Here is a 9,265-nt window from a genome sequence, read left to right as displayed (position 1 = left end):
CGTTAGCATAAACCAGTTCACACGCAGCAGCCGCAGTCAGACTCTTGGGGGATTGTTCTGTTTCTCTTTTTGTAAGTTTTCCTCTCTATGGAAAATATATTTGTGCTGGAAATTTCTCTGACGCTGTTCCACTGAAGCCTCATCGTGTTGCCAAGAGGAAGGGAAGGGAGCTCATTGCTGGCCCTCTGGATGTGGGGCTGTTCTTAGACTTGGCTCACGGGGGGGGGGGGGGGGGGGGGAGAAGGCAGGTGAAGATGGAAAGGACGCCGGCACACACCTGTGACTTGGGAGGAGCAGGTAGGCATCAGGCTCCCAGCCGAACTCCCAGGGATGGAGGAAGAAGGAGCCGTGAGATGCGCTCGCTCTGCACCAGCTAGGGATTGCCAATAAGAAAGCACACCTGACACCCAGTGGATGAAAACTGTGATCCTTACTCTTGCTCATGGATCTACAGGACCCCAGGGATCGCTCGATCTAGGTGGGGCTCAGAACGGCTTGGCTCCAAGCTGCAGGTGGGGTTCACGTCTGCCCTGTGGGTCTCGCAGTCACCTGGGGCCAGCATGGTAGCACGAGAGGGGTAAGCAGAGACATAGGATGCCTCCTAGGGCCTGGGCCCAGAACCAGCACGGTGTCTCCTCTACCAAAATTCGATTGACCCAAATCAATGAAGCACATCGACCCACTGACGGAATAAATTCAGCAGATCTCACAGAGGATAAAAACAAAATCACACAAGAAGAGGAATTCACTTCTGATAGTCTTCCCAAAATGCCATAGTCCCAGTCTGATCATCAGGAAAATACCAGACAAATCCAGATTGTGGGACATTCTATAAGATAATCTGACTGGTACTCTTGCAGGAAGTCAGTGTCATGAAAAACCAGGAAGGGCTGAGAAATTCAAAAACCAAGGAGACAGGACCTGAAAACTGAATGCAACGTGGTACCCTGGATTGGATCCTCAAACAGAAAGAGGATATTAATGGAAAAACTAGTGAAATCCCTATAAAGTCTGGAGTTTAATTTTTTAACACACACACACACACACCTCGTTTTAAAACTCCTGGGGCATGGGGCACCTGGGTGGTGCAGTCGTTAAGCATCTGCCTTCGGCTCAGGGCGTGATCCCGGCGTTCTGGGATCGAGCCCCACATCAGGCTCCTCCGCTATGAGCCTGCTTCTTCCTCTCCCACTCCCCCTGTTTGTGTTCCCTCTTTCGCTGGCTGTCTCTATCTCTGTCAAATAAATAAAATCTTTTAAAAAATAAATAAATAAAACTCCTGGTGCAGAAAAAGGTAATGAGAAAATCTTAAAGACAGCCAAAGGAAAAAAATATATACTTTACCTTCAAAAGATCAACAATTAAGCTGAGAGCTCCCTTCTCAACAGAAACATTAGAAGTCAGAAGACAATGAAATGACATCTTTAAACTGCTAGAAAAAATTCAATCTAGAGTTGTCCAATTTTTTTTTGTTGTTATACACTGCTCACAAGAGACACCCTTTAACTATAAGAACACAGAGAGTCTGAAAACAAAAGTATCCAAAGGGTAACACCATACAAGCCTGACCCAAAAAGCTGACAGTATCATGCTAATATCAGACAAAGATTTTAAGGCAAGAAGCATTAAAAAAAAAAGGGACATTTAATAAAGATCAAAGAGTCAATCCAGCAAAAACATATCACAATCATAAATCTGTATGCATGCAATAACATAACTTTAAACCGTAAAGCAAAAATGGACAGAATTAACATTTCCACAACCATAATGAAGGACTTCATTACACCTCTCTCAGTAGGTGATAGAACAAATAGACAAAAAATAATAGAGCTATAGAGGATCTGGACAACACAGTTAACACATTTGATCTCATTAAAATAGAACACTGCCCAGCCATAGAATTCACATTATCTCAAGTACAACTAGAATATCTAATTTCAGGTGATTGAAATCAAAGAGTATATTCACCTCAAAAAGATAGAAGAAGAAAGGTATAAATCCTAAAGAAAGTAGAAGGAAGGAAAGTGTAAGAGCAGAAATCTGAATTAGAAAACCAATGTGGTAGGGGATAAGGCCCTATCAAACAAATTATCAATATCCCACATTGCAAAAAAAGGATATCTCTACAGATCTTACGTACACTAAAAATATAATGAAAAGACATAAATTCACCAATAAATTGGCAATTTGCATAAGATGGAGAAGTTTCTCAGAAATACAATTTGTGAAAGAAATGGATTTCCTGGATAGGCAAATATACAAGAAATGGAGACTCTTCTTTTCTTAACTACATTGGCAGCCAATCGTTCTCTTTGCTGCCTCCATACTTACGCACATTTCAGGATATCATAGAGTTGGAACCATGCAGTAACTACCCTTTCCAGATTGGCTCATTCACTTAGCAATATGTATTTAATGTTCCTCCTTGTCTTTTCATGGCCTCACAGCTGATTTCTTTTTGTTGCTGAATAATATTCCATTTTATTGATGTGCTCTGGTTTGCTTCTTCACTCGCAGACTGAGGACATTTGGTTGATACCAGTTGTTGGCAATTATGAATAAAGCTGATACAAACATTCATGTGCTGGTTTTTGTGCAGACATACGTTTTCAGCTCGTTTGAGTAAACAAGGAGCGCATTGTTCCATCATATGGTATAAGCATATTTAGTTCTTAAAAAAAAAAAAAGCCAAGCGAAGTGGATATGCACTTTTTCATTCTTATCAAATGAATGAGAGTCCCTGTGGCTCCACATTTTCATCGCCATTTGGTGGCGTCATGGTTTTTTGGATTTTATCTATTCTAATGGGTATGTAGTGATGCTATCTCGTTTTTAATTTGCAAGTCCCTAGTAACTGTGATGTTCAGTATCTTTTCACGTGTTTTTCATGTGAATATCTTCTTTGGTGAGGTATCTTCAGACCTTTTGCCCATTTTTTTAATTGGGTTGTTTGTTTTCTTATTGTTGAATTCTAAGAGCTCTTTGTATATTCTGGATACGAGTCTTTTTTTTTTTTTAAGATTTTATTTATTTATTTGACACAGAGAGAGACAGCCAGCGAGAGAGGGAACACAAGCAGGGGGACTGGGAGAGGAAGAAGCAGGCTCCTAGCGGAGGAGCGTGATGTGGGGCTCAATCCCAGAACACTGGGATCACGCCCTGAGTCAAAGGCAGACGCTTAATAACTGCACCACCCAGGCGCCCCTGGATATGAGTCTTTTATCAGATACATGTTTGACAAATATTGTTTCCCAATCTGCGGCTTGTCTTTTCATTCTCTTAACAGTGATACCTTTTTCAGAGCAAATGGTCTTAGTTTTAATGACATCGATTTATCGATCTGTTCTCTTCTGGCAGCTTGGAGCTTCCTCTGCGGCCCTGAATGCACTGGTCTGTCATCACCCTCAGACCTCTCCCTGAGGTCCCTGACATCCAAGTGGTGCCTCCTCCAGGGGACCAGCTCTCCCACAACCCCTGGGGCAGGGAATGCCTACCTTCCCTTCAGTCTGCTCAAAGCAGAGGCATTAGAGCTGTTTCCAGCCCCTTCACAGAGATGTGTGTGGACCCCACCCGCCTGGTGCCTGCCCAGGGCTTCGGACTCCCCTCCCCGTTGTTACACCCACCACCCCCTCCAGCACTGGGTTCCAGCACTGTTGCTGGGGGTGGCGGGTGGGGGCTTCTCCCTCCTTTCCTATCTCTGAATCCCTCTATATCCTCAACCCTGCCAGTAAAATCAGGGAAAAGGAAGCCCGCTAACCTGGGGAGGCTGTCCCCCCCTCCCTCTGGGGGCAGAGACAGACAGGGGGCAGACTGTCCCTACCTGAGCCACTTTCTTTCTCTCTGTTCCTTGCAGCAGGCCCACGTGCCTCCCAGCTCAGACCACAGGTCCCTGTGTCTTGGTCTGCTCAGGCTGCCATCACAAACGCCATAGAGTGGGCAGCTTAAACAAGAGAGGTTTACTTCTCACAGTCCGGAGGCTGAAACATCCAAGGTCAAGGTGCCGGCAGATTCTACGTCTGGTGAGACCCCACTTCCTGCTTTGCAGATGGTCACCCTCTCACTGTGTCTTCACGTGGTGGAGGGCAGAAGCTCTAGACAGTCTCTTCCTCTTCTTAGGGCACTGGGGCTCCACCCTCATGACATCATCTACACTGAATTACCTCCCAAAGTCCCCACCTCGTAATTACCATTACATTGGAGGGTCAACATATGACTTTGGGGTGGACCCAAACATTCAGTCCATAACACCCCCAGCTTGGAGTGTGTGGTTGCTAGAAGGGTGGCTGTGGCCACACCAGTCACCAGCCCGCATGCCTCTCCGGCTCGGGGTGAGGGGGAGGAAACTGCCCGTTGGAGGGATCTCAGAAATTTAGGGCTTGGAAGGCTGAGTCTCCTAGTCCTTGCAACCTGACCAGGAAAATCCCCACTGAATGTCAAGCTCGCACAAAATGAGATCTTAGCAAACACTTGACGGCGCTTACTGTCCACGTGTGAAGCACTGTCCCCGGGCTTTACATACTTCTGTTATCATGCTTATGCCTCCCAACAGCCCCCTGGGGTGCGTAACTATTAGGCCCATTTTACAGATGAGAAAACAGAGATGCTAAGGAACTTGCCCAAGGTCACAGAGACAGCGGAAAGGAGAAGCCAGGATTCAAGCCCACGTCGCTGGGTCCCAGAGTCCCACCTCTTAACCGGGTTTTCTCAACGATCCTAGTCACCCCCCCAGCCCTCTTGACCCCTAGTTTTCTTTCCCTGCTGGCCTGTCCCTATTCCTAGTGGGAATTCATGTGAAGAACACAGCGATTGTGATAGGTCTGTTATACGGGGAAGAGGCTCCTGGCCCCTCCACATTCGAGGGTGCGCGCAGACCAGCTCCCCAGCTCGGCTCCTGCAGCCCGCACCCCAGTACCCCCCCCTCCGCCTGAGAACAGGGGAGGTGCCAGGAGAACAGGCCCCGCCCCCAGGGCTGCCCGGGGGGGGGCCACCCCCCGCCTGCTGCCCCAGAGGAGTCTGGGAGGGATGACAGGTGCACCGACCAAGAGAATCCTGGGGAGGGAAGTTTTCTTTCCCCAACTTGAAGGCCAGCTGGTACGAGAGGGAGTGGGTTGATTTTCTCTGCATCTCAACCCATGTCAGTGTGGTGCTGGACCAGAAAATACAGGCATTTATGTTCAAGAAACTGATCCTTGGGTACTGAGCTACCATGCTCTCCAAGTAAACAAAGCACGTGGAAGATTAATTTGTATAAACACCCCAGGTCGTCAGCAGCGATTATCCCTGGGCAGAGAGGAAAAAGATATGGGGAAGAGGGGGCCAGGGGCTCATTTTCATTCTGTGTACTCCTGAAATGCGCGAGTGGTTTTTTGTAATGAAAATGTATTTGTGAGTTGCTTAAGAAATTTTTTGAAACACTAAATTTTTTTTTAAAACTACATTGATGTTACAACCAAAACTCCCCCTTTCCTCAAAAATAAGAAGAATGTCTGAAAGAAGGAGCGGATAGGAGTAGATAACAAACCTTCCTATAACTCTCTCCCGGCTAGTCCTAACTATGCACTCACACGTACCCCATAGGACAGCATTGCCAGAGGTAAGGACGGAAATTTCCCGACTCTGTGTTCTTCCTCTCTCTCCACACCCACAGCAGACACTGCTAGCTGCTAACAGGTTCCCAGGTGATACCGATGCTGCTGATTCTGGGACCCCCCCTTGGCGGACCACTGCTTTAGGGCATGATGTTGTCCTGCTGCCCCTTCTTCCCTGGGCCGTGGCTCTGAGGGCTAGAGGGAATTCACTAGAAGCAGAGGTGCACGTCAGGTGGGTACCAGCCATGTCCCTGCCTGAGGCTTCCTGAGAGGGAAGATGGGAGCCGAGGAGGGTGGGCCAGGCTTCTCGCTGACTTGGCCCTGCAGGTCTTCCGTGGGGAGCTGCAGGAAGCCCCTGGACCAGGTGTCCCCTGGTTCAAGTCCCGCCCCCGCCACGTAGGTGAGCCATCTCCATAGCTGTTCTCGCTCCTGAGGTGGTTGTATGCATGAAGTAAGGTGTGTTCCCATCACACCTCTTTTCTGGTCTGTTTACCTCTCACACCTTTCTCACCAACCAGACAGCCGTTTGGTTTTGGGTGTTGTTTATGAGTTTGGGGGTATAAAACTGGAGTCGAGGGTCAGAAGGGAGGTATAGAGCTCCGAATGCACTTCTTTTTTAAACACTTTTATTTGTTCATTTGAGAGAGAGAGCATGAGCATGAGGGAAGGGCAGAGGGAGAGGGAGCAGCTGAGCAGGGAGCCCAATGCGGGGCTCCATCCCAGGACCCTGGCATCATGACCCAAGCTGAAGACAGACGCTTAACCGACTGAGCCACCCAGGCGCCCCCTCTCAATGCACTTCTAAGAGGACTTTGCTTTGTTTGTGAAAAAATCTGGGCGGGAGGAAGCAGGACTGTGTGATTCAGAGTCACTGGGGGAGAGAAGAGAGAGCAGAAAAACCCCTCGCCCTAACCCAGCCCACCAGTCCAACAGCATGGAATGGACCAAGTGTGTCTGGACAACAGAAATGTCCATGGGAGATTTTTATTTTAAGTTTTCTTAATTTTTTATTTAAATTCCATTTAATTAACATACAGTGTATTATTAGTTTCAGGGGTAGAATTTAGTGATGCATCACTGGCATAGAACACCCAGTGCTCATTACATCACATGCCCTCCTCAATGTCCATCCCCCAGTTGCCCCATCCCCCCACTCCCCTCCCCTCCAGCAACCCTCAGTTTCTTTCCTATAATCAGTAGTCTCTTATGGTTTGTCTCCTTCTCTGCTTTCGTCTTATTCTATTTTGCCTTCCCTTCCCCTTTGTTCATCTGTTTTGTTTCTTAGCTTCCACATACGACTGGCATCAAATGGTATTTGTGTTTCCCATGGAGGATTTTTATTTTTTATTTTTTTATTTTTTTAAAAGAATTTATTTATTTATTTATTTATTTATTTATTTATTTATTTATTTGACAGAGAGAGAGAGAGGCAGCGAGAGAGGGAACACAAGCAGGGGGAGTGGGAGAGGAAGAAGCAGGCTCCCAGCGGAGGAGCCTGACGTGGGGCTCAATCCCGTAACGCCGGGATCACGCCCTGAGCCGAAGGCAGACGCCTAACTGCTGCGCCACCCAGGCGCCCCCCGTGGAGGATTTTTAAATCGCTGGCTAAGAGATGTGTGCACACCTTTGCATCCTTGCCCTGTGACCGTCAGTGAGATGTATATGGCTCATTAGGATTTTCTGCGGGCGGACTCCTTAGAAAAGCACAAAAGCTGAGGAAGTCTGCAATTGCTGCTTGAGCTTCCGGAGACAATTCCCGCAGAGGGTGGAGCTGGAGCGAGGGTGCAGGTGACCCTGGGTGTCTTGTATCCGAAGCAAGCAACCTTGAGTGACCCCAGTGCCCTGGACGTCCAGGGCGCCCCGATCCCTGCTCTGGTCCCCCTGCCACACCATATCGAGAGGGTTTAATGTGATGTGTTTAAAAGTTCAAAATGTAATTTGTTTAAAACTCTTGGCTACTTAGTAATGGACAGACGATGATACAAAGTGAATAGAAGGGACTAGAGGAGGTCCTTGGTGCAGGTGGGAAACCTAGCCACCATGCACCTGGAAAAGAGCTGTAACCCTAAGAAGAGCATCTGGAGAGCCAGGGCGTCACTGGGATTAGTCAAAAGGGCAGTGTCGCCCTGCCTTGCTGATGGCAGGATGGTGCAAGGGACAGGTAGGGGCCCTCCGTCCTTCCTCTCCCCCTCCTCTTCCCTCCTCCTTGTTCCCGGCTGCCTATCACGCAGCCCCGCCTTGCAGGGGACAGTTCTGGGGCTGTCCACGGTCACCAGGCAGCCTGTGGCTACCACACCCCGTACGCGGGCCAAGACTTTAGCTGTTGAAAGGGGAGAGCGCGGCCACAGGAGGCCCCATCAGCTTGTGATTTCCGATTCAGTTAGGCCGAAGCTGATAAGGAGAGGGGGCTGCCCACGAGGGCCACACTGGCTGGCTGCTGCTGAGTGCTGGTCTTGCAGGGGTGGAGTCCCTGGTCCTTATCCTGTCCTGCACTTACTCATTGCCCTCATTCGCTCCCCCCGCCGGCCGGCCAGCCATTTGTTGTATTTAATGAGCCAAACGTTCTCTTGACAGTCTCTTATCCTGGGACGGATAGCCAAATGATTAAGATCTAGCCTCTGCCTCCCCAGGTCTTACTGGGGGACGGTGGACAGACGAGGCAGCACTCAAAGACAAAGGTACGAGAGAGAATATCATTCCAGTCACATGAGGGGACACAAAAAAGTACATATGGCAGGGAGACTGAGCCATGGAGCAAATCATCTTCCTCTTCTCTTCCTCCTCCTCCCCCTGCCCTTCCTTCTCCCCCTCCTCCTCCTTCTCCTCCTTCTTCTTCAAATGTCCTCTTCTGCAGAACCCACTCAAGCCCTGGCAGAAAAAAAGACCAGTCGCTTCTTTGGTTGCAAAGGAGAAACCCAAGCGACAGAAATCCAGCTCAAACCGTCCTACTGAAAAAAGGTGGGCAAGAGAATGTATTGGATCGTATAGTTGAGCAATTAGAAGTAGATCCAGGCATCAGGGTTTCAGGCACGGCTGAATCCAGGCGTTCAGATGGCGCTGTCAGCAATCCGTCTTTCTCCAGGACCATTTACCATTAGGCCAAATCAGTTGAGGGCACAGCATCTGTGAGCTCTTCAAAGGTCTAGACATGTGCTGAAGATTTCCCAAAATATTGCTTGGCTTCAAAGTGTGAGGGGAAAGAAAAAGAATGTGAGGGGCTAGCCAACAGGTCCATACTTTGGAGGTGATCTGCTCTGTGGCACTGCTCTCTCTTAATTGCCAAAGTCAGCAGATGCTTTTGTTGGCCTCCTCATCTGTGTCCTCTCTGCAGTCTTTGACTCCCTGACCACCGTGTCCTTGATACCCTCCCCTCCCCCAGCTTGCACTGCACTCCGCTGTCCTCCAGCCTCTCTGACTTCTGTCCTCTCCCTTCTGTTCTGGAGCCTAGAGGAGGACTGAAGGGGACCCCACAGCACATGCTCCAGCCTGGAGCTCAGGGGCCGCCTGGACCACTACGGAGCGGTAGGTGTCCAAGACGCCTAGGAAGGGTCACAGTGATGGGATAAAGCCTGGGCTTGGGGATCAAGGAACCACCAGGTCAAGACACACCTTGCAAGTCACACCAAGGACTCTGGCCGTTCTCCTAAAGGTAACAGGGAGGCATCGAAGGCTGTACT

General features: G+C 48.9%; 1 protein-coding gene across 1 annotated transcript in view; it reads left to right on the top strand.

The window, feature by feature from the left end:
• Positions 1-8,463: 8,463 nt before the first annotated feature.
• The window catches only part of PIK3R6 (phosphoinositide-3-kinase regulatory subunit 6), a 56,388-nt gene continuing 55,586 nt past the window's right edge, over positions 8,464-9,265 (top strand). Inside the window, exons 1-2 of the mRNA XM_040630019.1 lie at positions 8,464-8,546; positions 9,037-9,237. The gene's annotated coding sequence lies outside the window, so the exon portion shown is untranslated. The remainder of the gene's footprint in view (positions 8,547-9,036; positions 9,238-9,265) is intronic.

This window comes from Ursus maritimus, unplaced genomic scaffold, assembly GCF_017311325.1.
Source record: "Ursus maritimus isolate PB19 unplaced genomic scaffold, ASM1731132v1 scaffold_14, whole genome shotgun sequence".
NCBI classification, from domain to species: Eukaryota; Metazoa; Chordata; class Mammalia; order Carnivora; family Ursidae; genus Ursus; species Ursus maritimus.
This window is presented reverse-complemented; position numbering and strand designations above follow the sequence as displayed.